We start from the raw sequence: 16204 nt of genomic DNA on the forward strand, positions 1-16204 counted from the left end.
TTCCATAATTCAGTTGGCTTGCTCAAGAGATATGGCTCAGCAATACAGCAATATCTTAAATAATTTCAACTTATAATTTAAGGGCTAAAATAGGAAAACTTTTAATTTGATATGTAATATAATAAGATTTCTAAAGAAAATTGAGTTGCAATGCAAATGCTTCAATCATCTAAGGGTCTGATGCCTGATATTAGTGATTTTCTATACTTATTAGTGAGAGAAATCAACAACAGTTTAGGGCAATATACAAACTACTTCAGCACATAAAGGAATATACTTCTAAGTTGCCTATAACTGAGGAGTAAATTGGGGATCCATTTGCTTCTACTTCTCAAGTTAATAACATTTTATCCTTCCATATTTTTAATGTGGTATGTGCATTGACTTCGTATCTTCCGTGAGAAATCTCTCCATAATTTCAGGTTAATGTTTAATCTGAAAATATGCAGAACCACCTTACAGAGTCATGATGCATTTGCTGACATTCTCAAAGACCTATAAAAATGAATTATAATTTTCTAACATAAGAGAAATAACTTAAGAAAAAACAACATCTGGATTGGGGACTGACTCAAGCTATACATCACAGAGCAGAAATAGATATAGCAGTGAAAGTTTGCAGACAATTTCATCCCTCTTAATAATTTATTACTTTTAAAGATTGTATTTTATTACCTAAACCTTTGTTTTTCTCTGAACTTTATGTAAAGCTGATAATCCCTATATACACTAAAAGCCCAGATTTTTAAGGAAAAGAGAAACGTAGATAGCTTGGCTAAAGCACTACCATGTGTCTTTGAGCTCCTAAAAAAAGCATTATTTTTAGCAGGATGTAGTTAAATGCCCTTTCTAACCAACTACCCTGGTGACTAACTTTCCACATTTATGTGTTTACTCAATTCCCTGAGCTAGAGATTACAAATTCCCTTAGACTTTTCTTGAAATTTCCATTCACCTCCTGACAAGCTGAAGACAGTAATCAGAATCTGACTAATGTTTCCTTGTGGTGAAAAAATAAGGAGAGCATGCTGACCCAAGCTGGCAGAATCATTCCTTTCCAGAAGATACTCAGGTTTGAAAAGAGAAAATAGCAGAATCTTTCTTTCTAGTCTATGAAGTAATTCCTCCTTAATAATTAGCCCAAAGTATGTTCAATTTAATCTTTTAAAGGTTTGTTGGCAATGTGAATTATTTTAATGATGATGAGGAATACTTTCACAAAGTAAACCATTTTTAATTCACTAAACAACCATCCACAGCAAACAGGTTTTATCAAATCAAATAATCATCACATTACCTAACAACCCAAACAACAACACTGGACATCTTATTATTAACAATCTTAATATATCAAAGGACACTTCAGTTTGCTGCTGGAATAATGTTTTGTGGTTACACTTCCATTTTTCTCCTGGTGGGATAGCAAATTCAACTGTTTATGTAAGTCACTGCCAGGGAAGTGCTTATGTCATCACATTACCTTTTATTTCTGAGGTCTCACCAAATGGACCCAGAGTTGTTTTACAACAGAAAGGAATTTTCAACTAAAGCATCTTGTGATGACTCTGACTGGGGAGACGAAGACACACACACACACATATAAACATCAAAAAGCCAACTACATTAGATCAACAAAACTTCCATGTTTTGAAAAAATAAGTTCCCATTAGAACTGGACAATGAGCTAGATTTCTGAGGGTCAAATATAGTCAACTTTCCTCTCTACCTTGTTCTATTACTTTTTTAAAAAAAGATGGGAAAGAAATAAACAGAGAGAAAGCTGAACTAAAATTTATTTTCCTCATTTGGCTTTCTTCTAACAGCCAAAACAAGTTGAAAGCTTTTCTATTCAAAATGAGATTGCTTTTGCTCCTAACACAGAGGGACTTCTTGCTCTTTTATTTCCCCAGCTCTTTATAGGGCACTGACTGTGGGCCACCTCCCAGCTTCTGCTTGCTGTGCTCAGGCATTTTAACATACACAAATCCAAGGTTAGGCCAGCAGGCTGGACAGAAGCTAAACTCCTACCCCAGCCACACAATGGGATTCCCTATTGCTTTATTCAACCTCAGCCCATCCTATCTGGCCCTTCTCAGGGCTATATTCTCTCAGATCAACATAATTTATTTCCAGGATTTTTAAATATTTTTATATCTTAACCCCCCTTCTCAAGGCTTCCACACATGGTGACCTTCATTCATTGCTTAATCTTTTCTAAACCCACCCTCAGAAGAAAGTGACAATACAGTCCTCCCAAGTTCCACAAGTGAAAGATTAGACAGTAGAAAAGGCCGCTGGAGTAGATGCAGCTTAGCCCTTCAAGCCAGTGCAGTATTCACAGGGCAAAGGGAATGCAAGTCTCTTGCTACTAGCAGGCGTTGCTTCCCTCAGGCACTTTGGCAAAAAAAAAAAAAAAAAAAAAAAAAAAAATGAAGAAAGACTATGAAGAACCTCTGTGGAAGGGAGGAAGTGAGGAAAGTCTTTTGCATTTGTGTTATCCACAGGCTTCATGGCAATTGATTCAGTTTTGTTCCTGAAAAAGCTTTCAGTGTAGCAGAGAACAAGAAGCCTTTGGTGTTTTCTTTGTTCAAGGTTAACTTTTTACAAGTCTGGTTTCCTCCCACTCACTCTGCTCTGCCACCGAGTTTTGGCATATAAAGCATTCCAAAACAAAATAAAATGAAATGAAATAAAGCCTCTGTTGTCTACTCCCAAGCTTGTCCCATTGGCAACTCTCCTGTAGAGGTAATTTTCTACCAGTTATTCTGCCCCAGGGTAGAATACCAAGTCCAAAGGAGAGGAATGGGAGAGAAGTCTGCCTGGAATCACCTCTTTATTAATATCTGTCAAGGTTCACTTATGAGCATCCCTTCCTCCTTATGCTGCAAGGACCTTTTTTTTTCTCCTCTGCAAACCTGACTTGAAGCCAAAAACTCCCAATGAGGAAATATTTTCACTTAACTGTGCAAAGGTCAGACAAAAATGTGGTAAGGGCATTTTATTTTTCAACGCATATTAATCTCAACTTTGCTCCCCCACAGAGCCTTTTGAAAAGCAGTGGAAGCCAGTGCAGCACCTTAATGCAGATTCCTGGCAGGCACAGTTCACCATTCTGTGAGGCTGCAATGACCTGAGTGGTCAAGGGCGGAATTACACAGCTCAGAGAACTTGGCCAGCTTCTGTGTTGTTGTTGTCCTCCTTTGGTGTCTTCTCAGTCTTTTAGTGGAAGTAATCTGTTAAGTGGTTAATTTTAAGTGAGGAGCTATATCTAACCTTAGCCCAATGTAAGTGCTCCAATAACCATTCTACAACTTGCATCTGTGAAACGTGATGAAAACTAATGAACAGAAGAATGATAGGTAAAATGTTCAGGGAAGAAGTTGCTTATGTTTTTCTGTCAGTTAGTTTTAAAAAACAAAAACCTTTTTTTAAGCCATTTTCTCTTCTTTTCTGGGATAATATATTCTTACTTTCCCAATCACAGAAGAAATCTATTTCTTGTTTACCAAACTAGACCTATTACTGTGTCTTCCTAAGTTTTACCTTCACCATATGAAGGGTCCTTTTATTTAAAACCAGTTACTTCCTTTATTATGAGCAGTAGAGAATTTGGTTATTCATGCCAGTGATTAAATTGCCAAATCCCATCCAACCCAAAGAATAGTCTCCAACCACCACTGGTTGAGAATGATTCCTGGGCAGAACTCCAGTAATAAAGGACTTTAGCATATGAAAAGATTATGAAGGTATAGCACAAACAGAAGGTCTATTTCAGTACTACTACAAAAGTTTGTTTCCAATGTATTTTTAACCAAACACCCTCTCACCACCCTCCAGCTACTTCAGGCAAGCCACCCCACCCCGGCCACCTCCGTGCCAGTGTGAGGAAAAGGAACAGAGGCTTGCGTTAAGATACAGGCATTTACACTTATGTGGCCACTGAAGACTCAAGATATATTTATATAAGAATTCTACTTCTGCAAGTTACATTCTCAAAGAGAAAATGGAAATCCCTTTTAGTGCTTTGGGGTTATGCTATTTTTACATCACATGCAAAGCTGTTTTTTGAAATCTCGATAAAACTTTTAGATTAACAGCTACTGTGTACAGTCTAGCCCTAAGGCAAAGAAGGATGGAAAGATCAGGATTTCTTTTTTGTTTAAATCTCACTGTTAAATCATGGGAGCCAGCTGAGCTCTTGGGAGCAAGAGAAGTAATCATTTTAAACTGATATCCTTTCATAAATTTACCTAAACCTGCTTTTATCAGACATTAAAAGTGAAATACATTAGTAAGTTGTTTTCATTCTACTATTTGGAATATATAGAACTCTTTCGAATGGCAGTTGAGTCAAACATACTTAATATAAGTTGGCTAGGTATCTATTTTTTAAAAAAATAGAGACTTCTGAAACAGGGTAAGTAGTGTCTTTTATACATTGCTCTATTTTATCTTAAGAAACACTTTAAATTCATGGCTCACTTTTGTCCCTAGGGTAAAAACATGAAACACTGTTTATTACCTGTGGATTTTAAGTTATGATTTTGTCTCTTCTAGAAGAAAATTAGCACTTTATTATTATTATCAGCAGCAGCAGTAGCTAGAGCAATAAATGTGTATTGAGAAATTACAGGTTCTAAATTCTATTCTTATCTTGTAAGTGCTAATATAAAAAGGAGAAAACATATAAGAGAAACTAATCTTCCCTAGTTAAAATGGAATGCTCAAGTGTGACATGTAACACAGAAGGGCTTCTTCCCATGTTTCCCAGACTTCAGAATTGGAGAAGACTTAGTGAAAGAGCTAGATTTGAAGTATACCACAATTTCTTTTCTAAACAACTCCCTTTCTTGTCACTACATTTAATATATAAAGGGAGATGACACTATCTTAGATTAATTGTATCTTTAAAAATATTTATTGATTGATTTATGCCTTTCAAAACTGAATTGTGAGAGTTGATTCATGACTTTCAGAAGTCAGGGGTTTGTTCATGTCTACGTAGGACAAATAAAAATATTAAGCAAACTTCATGCATTGAAACAATTAGCTTTTGTAATAACCTTGAATTGTTGCTGTTGTTTAAATATAATACCAGGTTATTTATTTTTAATTTTTAATGATGAATGAATGTGTCCAATGACTAAAATAATGAGGGTATTTTGAACTGTGGATTGGAAATTTTTTATATCCATTCTCTGTCAAAAGAGAAAAGACCAGAAGCAATTTTAGTGTATGGAATTTGATGTAGCACAAAGATTTTCCCCAGTATTTTGCAGCAGACCTCAGTTGCTTGACCTGCCTGAGTCTTTCCTCACTTGGCTAGAGATGGCCTGTCAAATCCATCAAATACTGATTGGAACAGATTACTGAGTTGATGGAGCACCAGGATTAGGCCCATCTTTCTGCAAAAGCCTCTGTAATCATGATGAGAGGTTATTGTTGCCTGGGAGCTCAAAAGAGACAAACTACATTGCACACAAGGATCAACTGGAGCTTTTTGTAATGCAACAGACATTGAACAACAGTACTAGTCACAACATGTGCCGCTAAGCCCACTGAACATCAGAAAGGTATGTCTAGCACTCATAAAAAGTACAGCTGGAGCGTTTTAACAAAAATAATAAGTTTATATGAAAAGTTTCCAAATAACTATATCTTGTCCTGAAACAATGCTTGAACAATGCCTGAAACAGAAATTCAATGTTTTATTTTTGGCTTTTATACAGAGAATGCAATATCTTTTAAGGCAGTCTTTTAATTTGATTTGAAATATAAATTATATTATCTACTCATAATAAAGGATATATAAGGCTTCCCTGGTGGCACAGTGGTTGAGAGTCCGCCTGCCGATGCAGGGGACACGGGTTTGTACCCCGGTCCGGGAAGATCCCACATGCCGTGGAGCAGCTGGGCCCGTGAGCCATGGCCGCTGGGCATGCGCGTCTGGAGCCTGTGCTCCGCAACAGGAGAGGCCACAGCAGTGAGAGGCCCACGTACCACAAAAAAAGGATATATAAATATGGATAAGTATATAACAATTGTTCAAAGATAGTGAACTTAGGCTTGGAAAAACTAATATTGTTGAGATTTTACTGGGTTAAAGCCAGTGACAGAAGCTTTTCATAAAACCAGCCTAGTTGAATGTTTTAACATAGGATGTATGATTCAGCTCCCTTTAAGGATACATTACTTGAATAAATTATGCCAGCACTAAAATGTATGACATGGAGGGTTAAAAATACATTTTCCCTGAACTATCATTAATGTGACATTTTTCTTTCTCCCTGACCTCTAGAAAATTGACTTTTTATTATGTCCTACATATCTGTTTTCTTTTAGTTCATGAATGAAACAGGACCACTTTTTAAAATAAATTCAGTTATACAGCAAGGCCTGTGTACCCTAACTGAAAGAACATGCAAAATATGACAAATCCATAAAGAGATCTGACCTCTGAAATGTATAGAACATTACTAGTAAGGTCTTCTTGTACAATGTACTCTGATGATAGAAAAGCCAAAATGATATTTTCCATATTGTCAGAACCACGGCATACACTAATAGAAAGGGATTCTGCCAGGCATAGGATTATAGAACTGCATTTACTTTCAACACAAAACCCTAATCTTCCTGGTTAAAGAATGTCAACTTTTCTTGTACAGTAGAAATTTGAAAGATTTGGGCATTATAAAAATGAAATACATTTCTTATAATCACCTGTGGTCTACAATTTCTAAATTTTAACATTCTGATATTAAAGATAACAATGAAATATAATAAACATAACCTAGTTTGGAATCTGTTAGATATACTCTAGGAGCTTTACATATATGTTTTCAAAATTACTCTTCCCAAAGTTTTCTAAATAGACATTACTATCTTTATTTCATAAATGGGGAAGCCAAGGCTCAAAACACTTGTTCACAATCACAGAACTGGTAAAGAGAAGCTAAAATTCAGTTTAGTTGAATTTAATTGGATGAAAGGAGCCAGATTAGAAAAGTTAGAATAATTTTTCTCTATGTTCTCAGAGCCATTATTTTTATATGAGACTGGATGTGACTGTTCAATAGGCACTACTGTAAAAAGAGTGAAATTACATTTATTTACTGCTGTGGTCCTGCCTCATTTTGTACATATGAAACTACACTGTGACTGACTTCATGTCAATTGCTCCCTTAAAATCTATGACTAAATTGTTATGCTCTTTAAAATGACTTGGATTGTGTCTTGTTCATTTTTGTATCCCCAGCACCTAACAGAATGCTTGATTTACAGAAAAGAATACCTATATGAATAGATGAATTACTGCATCAAAAAATAACTGCTTCATTTAGAAGACTGAAAAGGAGGACTTAGAAAACATCCAATCCAAAATTAGTTCTAGAACTGTTAATAAGAAATTAACCATAGAATAGTGACCACAGTGCTTGCTAGTTTGCCAGGTTTATCCATCTCTACTCTTTGCTTGTCAGGTTTATGTCATTTCCATTCTGATTACATATTCTCATACACCAAGCACTGTTCGTATCACTGAATTTTCTTTTCTGAGATTATATCTGAAGTATATAACAAATAACAATCACTTTGAGGTCTTTCATGGATTCAAGAATTCACTTATTTACTTACTCCATACACATACTGAACACTTCCTGAGTAACAGGTGCTAGGGACACAAATATGAATAAAATACGGTTCTTACTGGTTATAATCTCACAGTTTAGCCATTGGAACAGCCTGCAAAACCATAATTCAATGGTTTAAGTGCTACAGAAGTGAGTTCAAGGAGCTGAGGAAGAATGAAAGAGGAAATAATCAGAGAAGATATGTGAAATGGGTCTTGTTAGAAAAATGCAAATTTACCAAAAGACAGGGGTAAAGTAGAACATTCTAGGAAAAGGGTTAATGACAATTAGGAGTATCCTCACATAGGCAGCCATAGGAGGCTAACTAGATATGTAGACATATCCCAACACAAATGGCACAACACTGGCTGAAATTTTTGAACTAGCCCAGGTTGCACTTCTGTGTTTGACACTTACCTGCTCCTTCTGCTTCTTGCCTTGCTTTCCTCTAGCTTTTCAGAACTTTAATTTCTCCTGTACTAGCTTCTGACTCTCTCTGACAAATTTCATTATTGATATCTCTGTGATCCTACTGCGGCAAAACGATTTTGATTAGATAAAAATCAACCCATTACGGTACAAACTGGAAAGTGGTACAGCACTCTGCTAGACAATGCCTTTGCTCAGCTCCATGTAACAGGCACCAGATCTCAGTTGGCCTTGGACAAGTCACTTCCCTTTCTGTACCTTGATTTCATTACTTAAAAATCATCTGCTTCAACTCTTTGCTCACATGTCACCTTTTACACAGACTTATCCTGAACACCGCATTCAGTAAGGCAAATTGCCCTTTCTCCCCATCACCCACACACACAGCCCCAATTCGCTTTATCCTACTCTATTTTTTTACAAAAAATTTCCCTAGCACTTATAATCTTCTAACACTCAATATGCCATATAATTTACTTATGTATATATTATTGTGTAGTAAAGAATTTATCCTTGGGACTTCCCTGACGGTCTGGTGGTTAAGACTTCACCTTCCAATGCAGAGGGTGCAGGTTTGATCCCTGGTCAGGGAGTTAAGATCCCACATGCCTCCAGGCCAAAAAACCAAAACATAAAACTAAAGCAATATTGTAACAAATCCAATAAAGACTTTAGGAATAGTCCACATCAAAAAAAAAAAGAATGTATCCTTGCTCAAATAGATCTGGTCTTTACCCACAGCTCCTGAGAGGTAATCTCTAAACCCTTGGCATACTCTGACTAATGAAAGTGTCTTTGTTTACCTGGGGGCCCTGAGCCATGCAGGAAAGTCTTACAATGTGATTTATGGTGGGAACTCCGAGTCACACAGTATCAGCTCAACCCCCCAGGAGCTGGAGACGGAGGTGAGCCATGTGGGCTGTTGACCCCTTCCATCTATGTGATTGAACCCCAATAAAGATTCCGGATGTTAAGTCTCAAATGAGCTTTGCTACTTGGCAGTACTCTGTGCTTATCATGACACATCACTGCCGGGAGGAGTTAACCATGTCCCTGACGCCAGCAGAAGTGGACAGCTGGAAGGTCCATGTTTAGAACCCTCCTGGACTCTGCCTCATCCTCCTCTTTCCTTTGCTGATTTTAATCTGTATCCTTGCACTGCAGTGAACAATAACTGTGAGTATAACAGCTCTCAGTGAGTTCTGTGAGTCTTTCTACTGAATTATCAAATTGAAGAGTGTCCTGGGTCCCCAAACTTGCAACTGGTATCAGAGGTGAGGGTGGTCTTGCAGACTATTCTCTAACTCGGCATTTATGTTCATGTTTTACTATAGGTGCCCTTCACTAGAATGTAATCTCCATGAGGTCAGAGATCTTTGTATGTGTTGTTCACTAAGCTATCCCAAACAATTAGAATAGTGCTTGCAGAGAGTAGCTGCTCTATAAGTATTTGTTGAGTAATTGAGTTGAATGTATTCTACTGGCTGAGTTCTGCCTTGTCTTTTACTTCTATTATTAAATGACACAGTTTTATGTTTTTGTCACATTACATCATTTAGTTTCCCATTTGAGTTTTAAGATTCAATAATGCAAAATGGCTAAGAGCCTCCTTTTAATATTTCTAGAGAATAGAGGGGGAAGTTTTAAAGGAGGCTTCTGACTTTTGTGATATTTATGGAAGATGCACAAAAGCATCAGGGTTAAGAGAATGCTCACTACTCCTCTAATCAACTTTGCCTGACTTGCTGATATGTTAATCTTTCTTCACATATGAATCATAATGAATGGACACAAATAAATACATAATTACCAATAGGTAAAAGGATCTGTAAAGAGAGACTCAGAGAAAGGTAAGCAGACATAGGCACAACGATGTCACTCTGGCACAAACAAATGTTAACATTTGAAAGGTCACTGAAAATTTTGCCCAAGGAAGGTGGATGCTTTGGATGTCTTGATAATTAAAAATTGTAGTTCTTTGTGTAGGGATCTAGCTAAGCAGCTCTATAGAATTTCAAAAGAGGAAATGTGAACTTAAAGCCCAAATCAAAGAAGAAACTATTCACTTGTCTTGGTCTACTGATTTCATATGTTCATGGCAAGGAGATTTTTTAAAAGTTGTTAATCTTCTTCATATTACACTGATAGTGTAAAGGCTGAGAGAGCACCAGGGATATTTAGAGGCCAATTCAACTACACCTAAATTACTCTGCCTAATAAAATGTCACAACACGTGTGCTTATATGTGACAACTGACCCCACCATTGCTGAGTCAATTAATCTGTTTTCAGGTACATTTAAAACAATTTCCAAACATCTATGCTCTCAGTAATAATCCTAATCAGTTATTTAGATAACCTATGGATACAGAAGCATTCTAATTTGACTATTACTGCTATGTACACCTTACTATGGTCCAGAACAAAAATACTGCATTTTTCTCTGGCTTGACACATACCTATTCAATCCTTGCATTCCATTTCTTTGATAATAACACTAATTTACACCTCATTACTGAGGCTAAAATAGTAAATACAAAAACATTTTTAACTCAACTTCATATCTCAACATTTTGATACAATCCTCTTGATTTTATCTTCTAATATTCTTTGTATTTACGTGCTCCCTACTCAATTCACACTGCCATTATTTTTCGGAAATCTTTTATTCACATCTGCCTGGGTTATTGGCATGGAATCAGATTATTGTGAAGCAGATGTTTTGAGCCTGGTTCCTTTGATGCAGCCATTTCGGCAGCTGGGAAGTTTTAACGTTACTGCTCAGGGAAGTTTGAACATGAAACATTTTGTGCTTCTCAGTAAGCCCAGTTAGCCAACTAGTGGAAATCAACCCCCAACCAGACACGTGATGGCAAGAAACATAGATGGTATACAGCATTTTGGTAGAAATGTGGCATATCCAATCATAGTAAACCACTGAAATAATAATCCTGAGCCCAACTGGAAGGCAACAAGGTAGGGAGTTGGCAATGAACCAGAAAATGAAGAAATGACACGTTGACACAGCTGACAGAGAAATCAGCCACTTCTTCCACATCCTGAGATCTGCAACTCATTTTTTAAAATTTTTAATTAATGTATTTATTTTTATTTTTGGCTGCATAGGGTCTTTGTTGTAGCGTGCAGGCTTTCTCTAGTTGCAGTGAGCGGGGGCTACTCTTCATTGTGGTGCACAGGCTTCTCATTACGGTGGCTTCTCTTGTTGCAGAGCACAGGCTCTAGGTGTGTGGGCTTCAGTAGTTGTGGCTTGTGGGCTCTAGAGCGCAGGCTCAGTAGTTGTGGTGCACGGGCGTAGTTGCTCGACGGCATATGGGATCTTCCCGGACCAGGGATCGAACCCGTGTCCCCTGCATTGGCAGGCAGATTCTTATCCACTGCACCACCAGGGAAGCCTTCTGTAACTCATTTTACCTGCCAATAAACCCAATGAGGCTTTGGAGATAGGCTGGGGGCATAGACTGCTAGATAAATCTCTGTTGAGGACAGGTTTTAACAGTGCAAGAAAAAAAAAAAAAAGATTTTCATTCCAAAGAGTTGATTTTCACTCCAAAGAGTTCTGGTTGAAAGTAAGTTCCCAGAGGGTAGAATGTGAAATACATACAGAAAATTCACCAGTTCATACTACCTATGGTGTGTCAGAAGAGGGGGACTTGCACAAAAGCTCAGGACTAGTGAGTATGGTAGAGTTAAAAATCCCAACTATGTTTAAATGCTGTTCTCTACTTTTCTTGTTAAGAAGGAACACATGAACAGGAGTAAAAGGTAAAGACTGAATGGACTTTAGTGAGAGAGTTTCATAAAATGGAAGTGCCTTCAAGAAATAAGTTTTGGTGTCAATGATTGTGATTTGTACATTTAAGGACATTAGGGTCATTTTCCTTTCCCATAGAGAGAGGGGCCATTTCCAGGCAGCCATGAGTCAGCAAGAGCAGCAGCCCACAAAACAGCCACAGCCCAGGAAAGCTTGCTCATCCCAAAGTAGAGTGGTGGCATCCTGAAAGCAGCCACTGAGAGTGTATGGGAGGTGGAGAACAAAGTTTGCCAAGATCAAAGTCATGGTATGCACTGTTAAAACCTATCCAGAACAGAGAATTATCTATCAGTCTATGCCTCCAGCCTATCTTCAAAGTATCATTGGGTTTATTGGCAGGTAAAATGGGTCAGGTTGTTTCAGGTTCATCTTCTTAGGTCTACCATGTGGCCATTTCTACTCTAGAGCCTTTCTGCTTCCTCAATCACTACCCAGAGAACAAAGTACTCTCTATACTTGAATCATCAGATCTGTCTGGAATTTCTGTTAACTCCAATGCCAAGGTAGAACCTGGATAAATGTCTGAACACAGGGCTTACTTTTCAAGAATGCTTTTCACCATTCATTGTTGATTCCACCTCTGACTCTCCAACTTCCCATAGTTCAGGGAATCTTTTCTAGTTACAGGGAAAGGAAGCTTTGCTTTGAGTTGCCACATGTTTTCATGGCTTGAGTTCCCTTGGGTCTTATGGTTTTGAAACCTAAACCATTACTCTGCTTTTCATTGTAACAATCTTTTCCTAAGGCATATATGTGGCAAGTTCTGACTCTTGACCAAATGGGAAATAGATCAGGTTTACAGGAAATACAAAAGGAAAAGCCACTAGTTATTATTTCAAAAATATTATCCCAATATAATGTAAGGAATTTGTTGTTAAAAGAAAATTAAAGCTCCTCTCCAACTGTCATAATACAAGAAAACTGAAGAGAACTCAGATGCCAATGAGAACAAAGAATATGTTCAGATTAGACAGAGTGAGAGCTACATCATCTCATCACACACCAAATTTCGTTATTCATATAACAAATACTCAGTGAGCACTTGAGTGCCTATTCTGTACCAGGTTACAGTCTCTGGGGATACAGCAATGTATAAAATAGGCAAAATAATAAATAGGCAAAAAATAAAGTAGGCAAAATAATCCCTGTCCTAATAGAGCTTATACCCTTTTGACAGGAGACAAAAATTAAGCAATATAAGTAAATGAAATGTAGTAAAATAATGTTAAATATTATGAATAAAACAAGCAAGGAAGGGAAACAAAAGACTAAGAAGTATAAGAGTTTTAACTAGGCAGGTAGAAGAAGGTCTCATTTGAAATAAATATATTTAAATGAAGACATGAAAAAAGTGAGGGAGAAAGTCATGTGTATTATAACAGTGATGATAACTAAAGATCTCAGTTATTGATCATTTGCTACTCAATTATGCATTGTGCTAAAATTTTTACATGTTTTATCTAATTTACTCTTGATAACATCTTTATGACCCAAATACAGTGATAAATTCCATTCACAGATGTGAAAAAATTTAGAATGAATTTCTAATTTCACATAGCTATTCCATGACAGAGCTTAAATTTGAACACAATACTACCTGATATAAAGTCTCTGAACTTGACTGTGATGCTCTTCATGTGAATAATTTTTATGCCCCAGAGTCTAGAAAGATGTTCAGTCAATTCCTGAAGAGACCCCTTTGTTATTCACTAACTTACTTGAATTCAGGTAATTGTCTTTAATATGTCTTTATTGTTCTGTTCGTTCACCTTTCAGTTTGTACAAAGTCAATCCAAGGTCAGTGTCCCCAAAGTGTTTCAATTTTGGCTGCCTTCTAGTCTTCCTATTCAAGGCCAGAGCCTTGGTTTAATCTGCTACTACTCATTGTTTTGAGGGCTGGAGAGCTTCATGATGCCCTTGTAATGAAAGACAAGAAAATTGTTTTCCCAGTATTCTCATGGGTTTTTTTAGAATGTAGCACTGATCTTTTGCTTATACTGATCCCTGTTTCAGCATAACTTTAGTGTGTGATTAGATTGAAAGACTCCCTCCCTATAAGGGGTGAGTAAAGAAAAGACCAAAGGGAAGAAAAGAGTCAAAGAATTAGATTATTCTATATTGAGTAGGCAGCTATTATTTTGAGAGAAAATTGAAAGGAAGCAACATTGTCTACAGAAATCAACTGCTAAAAGAGTAACAGTTCAATCCAATAGGCTCAGAGTAAAAGTAAAGTGATAGTGGTACCCATTCTAGAATTGTGTTTCAACAAAGCTCACTCCTGTCTGAGACCACTGCATATTCATTTTCATGTATATTATCTTAGATCCTCATGATTCAATGAATATGATGTACCCAATACATTAAACAGTCTGAACTCAGGAGGACACAAATTTGGAATTGTTATATTTTAATTCAATCAATACTTTCTCAATCCTATTCCTTTTCACCTACAAACAGCTCAGAGGTATATCAGCAATTATATTGTATCTCTTAAGAAGATATCCAACCAAGAAATGACTTACCAGTTTTTCCTGCTTATAGTCATTTCCAATCTCTGAGTGGTTCTCTTGAAATTTTCTTCCTTGATTTAGGAGTTCTGCTTAGGGTCCAGTGAACAAATGGAGATTATTTAGCACATACTGTCCTCAGACGTTAATCACAATTCTGAGACAACAGCAAAAAGTCCATTCAAAACTCTGTAATAAAAATATTAAAATTATTTTGGTTTCAGGTAATGGCGAAGTAACTTACATCAGAAAACTCTCCTACCAATAACAATTTAAAACGCTACACAAAATATTATAAAACCACTATTTTAAAGTGCTGGAGACTAGATAGTATCTAGTAGAGTTAGGACACTTGAGAAAAAGTAACTATGTAGAATGAGATCCATTTGTTTTATGGTTGTTGTTTTTTTCTTTTACCCTGGAGGGGAGTCTCTAGATCTGCTGAGCTAGATGACAGAGCTTCACAGAACACAGTAGTTTTGTTGGTATGAGTGGTCAGAGGTTGGAATTGAAGGCTTCTGGAACAGTATGAAATTAAAGAGGAAATCCTATAAAGAAGGGACCCACAAATAAGAAGATCCAAAATCTGAGTACTTAGCTGACTCTTGAAATGCATCGGCCTACAGAGAAATCTAAAATGTTCAAGGAAAATAAGAGCTATAAATTTAAAAAAGCTGATCGGTGATTTCAGAAGCTGCCTGCCACTTGGGACACAGAGTTAGTAATCCAATCAGCCAGATTGATAGAGACTTGATAAATACGTTGAGTTATACATTGAAATCCTATTAAGACCGCAACTTAGGAGTAAAGATCACATCCCAGAACTAGGGGATATATCCTAGTACTAAGGGCAAAACTGAAATAAACCCATACAACAAAGCCTAAAACCAAGTCTCTCTTTGATCATGTGATCTCCCAGGAATTTAACTTCCTACCAACATAAAATGCAATGTTCTTCAGAGAAAGAGAAAAGTAACTGATCTGTACAAAGCATTATCTACAATGTCTATTAATCAACTATTACTGGACATGCAAAGAAACAAGAAAATATTGCCAATAGTTAAAGAAGAAATATCTAATGGAAAAAGATCTAAAGATAACCCATATTTTGAAATTAATAGGCAAGAATGTTAAAACCACTATGATACATATGCTAAAGAAGGCATAGGACTATTTAGATATAATGAATAAAGAGATAAGAAAATTTAGGACATCTATTAAAAATGTAAGGAAAAGACAATTTGATGGAAATCCTTGAACCGAAAATATTTTGTGAAATAAATTTGCTAGATGTGATTAACAGTAGATTGGCTACAAGAGGGAAAAGAATCAATGAATCTAAAGATATGATAATAGAAGTTATGCAAACGGAAGCAGAGAGAAGAAAAAGGATTGAAAAGAAATAAACTGGCACCAAAGACTTAAGGACAGTATTGAATGATCTACCGTATGTGTAACTGAAGTCTTAGAAAGAGTAAAAAGAGAATGAAACAGAAAAAATAATTTGAAGAAATATTGGCCAAGATTTTTCCATGTATGATCAAAACAGCAGCTCACAAATTTGGAGGAGCTCAGCAAAACCAAAAAATATAAACACAAAGAAATCCACAACTAAGCTCTTCACAGTCAAACTGCTTAAACTGAAGAAAACAAAAAGAAAAAAAAAACAAAAGCCCTAGAAAAGAGAATCATTATATTCAAGAGAAATACAGCAAGAATGATGATGGATATCATCAGAAACAACAGAAACCAGTGAAAAATAGAATGACATCTTTTCAATGCTGAAAGAAAAATAAAACTGTCAACAGG

Source organism: Kogia breviceps, chromosome 4 (genome assembly GCF_026419965.1).
Source record: "Kogia breviceps isolate mKogBre1 chromosome 4, mKogBre1 haplotype 1, whole genome shotgun sequence".
NCBI classification, from domain to species: Eukaryota; Metazoa; Chordata; class Mammalia; order Artiodactyla; family Physeteridae; genus Kogia; species Kogia breviceps.